At 28.5% G+C, this 5246-nt stretch overlaps 1 non-coding gene across 1 annotated transcript; it reads right to left on the reverse strand.

The window, feature by feature from the left end:
- Positions 1-3624: 3624 nt before the first annotated feature.
- On the reverse strand, positions 3625-3761 carry LOC125819183 (small nucleolar RNA snoR111). The gene has a single exon (XR_007442441.1). It is a non-coding gene; the product is annotated as a small nucleolar RNA snoR111 (small nucleolar RNA).
- Positions 3762-5246: the final 1485 nt, after the last annotated feature.

The raw sequence follows: 5246 nt of genomic DNA on the forward strand, positions 1-5246 counted from the left end.
GACAATGAGGAAAAAGTTTTATGATATTAACAATTTTAGGATCATTTTTGACATATACATGATACGACATACTATAATAAAAAAAGAGCTTGATAGAGGTTCATAAGAAAGGAGTCGAAGGTCCTCCATTTGAATTTAGTTAATTATGTTCTTGTATGAACATAATGTTCCACTTTACTTAGGAGTGATTTTGTTCGAGGCTTTTTGGTCTCTTCTTTAACGGCTAATGTTGTTCTTTATAACTTCCTGAAATTTAGAAAATTTCATTACTTCTAACCATCAAGTAACAAGTAACAAATAACTAGTAACGGCGGAAGTCTGGGTTAAAAGCCTAGTTTATCCTTTTCCATCGGAGGACCGGACTAGTGATGCAACAACAATCAAGTAATAGATAACTAGTAAGAGTTTCACTATGTCTATTTTCCTCAATGTGATTTAATTATATTTGTTATTTCAACTCCAGAAATTGCATGTGTAAACAACATTTAGACCATATTGCTTTTGGTTTTGTCAGTCATTTTCCCTTATTAGAAAATCGCCAGATAATTTTAAATACTCATTCACCAATGTTTCATATTTCGTGGATCGGATTTCATTTATCAATCTCTACCCTAACAAGTTCCTTAAATATGTTCCCTACAACTTTTTCATATCGTTATGTGTATGTGTCATTCAGACACAACGTAAAAAGTTCATATCAAAAAGCTAGGGAAAAAGGTCTGAAATATATCCGAACTTTGGAAAGGACCTTTTACCCCTCTGCAATATTTAATAGTGTATTTTAAAGGTATATATGTGTCCACATGGACATCATAAATATTGCATCATTATAAATAGTAATGTGTTCATGTGGACACATATATACCTTTAAAATACACTATTAAATAGTGCAAAGGGGTAAAAGATCCTCCATAAAGTTTGATATCGTAACAGCAATTTCGACCAAAGTTAAAGTATTTTTCAGACCCTTTTTCCAACCATTAAGTACTCTGCTATCAATCACGATGGTTTGAATATGAATCACTCGCAAGCGAGGCATGTGGACAATGCCATAGAGAACACTGAGGAAAGACAGATTGGCCAAAGACGGGGTAATTGTGCCTTGAAGTTGCAACAAGGCCATAACCCTTTTACTTTTTGGAGTGCAAGTGACACCAAATCAAGAGCAAAAAGAAGTATTTTGGTCCAACTATTGGCCAAAAAATGACTAGGACTTGTAATAAGATTTTGGAAAGCTAGTAGGACTTATATATATATATATATATATTAGATGTAATTGAACGAAGAAACTAAAAAAATCATCAATATCCTTTTAATAATATCAATTTAATAGAATTCATGAAATTTCTTTTCTATTTTTTCTATTTTATTTTAGAGAGATAGAAACTAAACTTATTTGATTTATTTGTCATTTATTCTTTTACAAATGATGACTAACCTAGTAAATTGAACTACATGAACGAAAAAAATTGACGATGTCTTTTATTTATCTTCTGAATATGCATTATAATTTAATAATGCTATACTTACACACTTTTAGAAAATCTTGATGATTTTCCTAGTAACGTATATTTGAGTGGATACTAATTTAAAATTTTTAAAAGGTGCAAAATAAAGTAAAACCATTACCAAATAAAAGTATAAAAAGCACAAGAAATTTTAAGAATGTTCAATAGAGTAAAATAAATGTAGGAAGAAATGCTTAATGCAGTATAATAAGGTAAGTTTAATTTAGCGAATTAAAGTAAATATTTTTCTTCTTCGACTCACTTCCTTTTTCATCATTTATATTTCACGTGTTTTAGGAATTAAATTATGTAAAACAACTGATCCACTAATTTTTTTTTAAAGTAGTTTTGTTCTCACTATCTTTGATTAGTTTGGTGTTTATTTTTATCAACCAATGAAACATCTATGGTTGCTTGTACAAAGAGTATGCCAAGGATTACTATGCTCATCGCGCACTTACATTACCACTTTAGCTTTTTCTTTAAACTTCAAACCCCCTTAACAAAATTTCTGAGTCCACCACTAATTGTCATATGAATACTTTTTGATAAGTCAATTGATTTGGTAATGATAAATTAAGGGATATTCAAGTTCATTATCATACAGTAATTGTCATATGAATACTTTTTGATAAGTTAATTGATTTGGTAATGATGAATCGAGGGATATTCAAGTTCATTATCATACACTAATTGTCATATGAATACTTTTTGATAAGTCAATTGATTTGGTAATGATGAATTGAGGGATATTCAAGTTCATTATCATATAAACACCCACTTTACTGATGAGATAACTTGTGAGGTTACATGGTATTTATTGAATTAAAAATTATTTTTTTCTAATTTTATAAATTTGTTTACAAAAAGAGTAATCATGCATATGATAAATGATATAAATGCATCACTTTCCATTTCACCTATAAATTCGAAAAAAATTATTGTGGGCGAGGTACAAGTAATGTTAGTTGTATAAGGCTTATTTGGCTGCCATAAAAGTATATGGGACCCACGTTTCACTTCCTTTTATTTTCTTTTGTATCCATCTGTAACCTTTTTTTCTACTTTTTCTTTCTCCTCACAACTCTTTTTTCCATTTTTTTTTGTAAGGGTTAATTCTTGACATAATTTTATTTTTATATGATATTTATTATTTGATTTTTTATTTTGCATCCCATAACTGCATTAAAATTCGACAATTTTAAATTTGCATTATATAAGACTTTGTTCAAAGAGACCAAGAAATTTTCATACTCAAAATTTGAACTAGAAACCTCTAGTAAAGCGAGAAGCAACATCATCTTCTGCCCCATCATTTATTTGAGGAAAAACAAAAATTGACGGTCAAAAAATTTAAATAATTTAAATTTTTTGAATGTGTTTTAAGAAAGTAGTTGAGTTATAATTACACACATATATATAATAAGTTGAGTATGAAAATTTCTTGATAGACAAAATATCTCTCCGAACAAAACCTACACAAAGCAAATATAAAATAATCAAATTTTAATATAAATATCAAATACAAAATTAAAAAAAAAAAACAAAAAACAAATATTGTACAAAAATAAAATTATTATATTAAGAGTTAACAAGTAAAAAAACAATGCAAGAAACAGTGGGGATGTAGAAGAAAACGTAGAAAAACGGTTAAAATGGATGAGAAAAGGAAATGAAAGACGTGGAATGGAGGTCCTATGTATATTTGGTAGCCAAATAAGCTCGACTAATTTAATAGTCCCTCCGTTTCAAATAAAAAATAATCTTCTTTTCCTTATTAATTTTTTTTACAAAAATTGGTTTTTCTTTTATGACAACACTTTCTACAACAAGCTTAACACCACAACAAGATTAAAGGGAATTTTAACGAAGGGAGTAGTGTATCACATCTAAATTTGCATATTTGAGAACCCCAAGTGTCGTAAAAAATCTCAAGATGATGCTTATGAAATTACCTCATTTACTTAATGGCTCGAAGTGAATAAATTCTTTTCAATTAACATTTTAACCAACTTTTGTCAAACTAATCTAAATCATAAAATAAGTTTGAATTTTAATTTTTAGAAAGAAAAAAAAAAATAACAAATGGAGAATGAAGAAAAGAAAAAAAAAAAAGATGTAGACGAGCAACAATCGAATCGTTAACCGGAAAAAATAACGATCGAAACGATATCTCGCCAATATCACTTTGCCTCCTGTAATTTCATATAAAATGATGAAACACACCAGAAAAATTGTTCATCATTCGATCAGAAGGAGGCATCAAACATATATACAAAGATATTATTTCTATTTAGCGAAGATAGAAAAACTGATTTCATATAATTATTTTGAGAAAAAAAAAATACAAAATAGGTTAAATTTAGATTCTGTATAAGATTAGAGAACAGAAGCTGCCTTTAGATACCTGAGAACTACCATCTGCTCAAGAGAAGAGTGACTTTTACAGAAGCTATTAAGGCCATTTATATAGATGGCCAAACCCTAGAAAAACCTTCAGAAATGGGCCTGATTTAGGCCCAGTTAGGGCTTTATGGGCTTTGGATAAGTGAGTTTATAAGTTTAGCCCAATTTAAAATCAGCCTAAAACAGGAACATAAGAGCAAATAACTCCTCAACTGGCCCAATTGACCCCCTGTAGCCCAATTACCCACCCCCAATCTCTGCCGGAAAAGTGGAAGAAACGCCATATCTCCTCCGTCGGAGTTTTACATCATTTTGCTCTCTCAAATTTTCTGATTCAGTTGAACTCAAAAGTATTATTATTCTACATTGAATTCCTCCGGTACGCTTTAGCGATTTTTTTCTATGTCCTGATCTTGTCACAAACTTAATTGTATCCCCTGGAATTAGTCTGAAGCAGGGGCGGATTTAGCAAGGGCTATGGGGTGTCGCTTGACAGTTGACACTGATTCGTTGGAAAATTTTACGAAATATGTACCGTGTGAGAAGGGAAAAAACAGATATATCGTTATATATTATAAACTAGTAAACTTAGCCGTGCTATGCGCGGTGTGAAAAAATTATTAAATTTATGATTTTTTATAAAATTAAATTATTAAAAATGTTTTAAAGGTTCTTTTCGAACTTCAAATCCAAATAAATAAGACAAAAAAATTCTTACACTTGAATTTGTAATTTTGATTTTTTTAAAAAAACATTTTTTGTAATTTTGATTTGATTCTTAAAATATTGATTTTATTTGAAAGAAAAGAATAAGCAAAAAGACTCTTTAAAATTTATGACTTTATTATTCATTTGAATGCATTTTTTATAGGGTTATGACGTGTAAATGAAGGAAAATATACATTTACAGTAGATAAATAAAATAAAGATTTGTAAGGATTAACTTAAAGTTTGCTTCCACTAAAATCATGTTATTTTTTCTAATATAAATGCATAAAATGTAGAACTAAATGAAAATTAATATAAAAATAATTGATCTATCAAGAAAAAATGAGATTATTAGAATTTTCAGTCTAGCCTCCTACATCTTTTGCTTTATAATATTTACCTTTCAAAATTTATAATTTTACATTTATCTTTCTTATTTTAATTATTTTAACACTTCTTTTGACCTAGTTAATATATATATATAAATATAAATATAAATATAAATATAAATTATTATTATCCCATTTATTTGTTTAGATAAATCTAACTCAAAAATCTCGATTAAAGAATCTTCTAAGTAGCATCACACATATAAATAGAATTTCCACTCTAGCCTCTTAGATA

Source organism: Solanum verrucosum, unplaced genomic scaffold (genome assembly GCF_900185275.1).
Source record: "Solanum verrucosum unplaced genomic scaffold, falcon-dt-bn FXZP01000252.1, whole genome shotgun sequence".
In the NCBI taxonomy this organism is placed as follows: domain Eukaryota; kingdom Viridiplantae; phylum Streptophyta; class Magnoliopsida; order Solanales; family Solanaceae; genus Solanum; species Solanum verrucosum.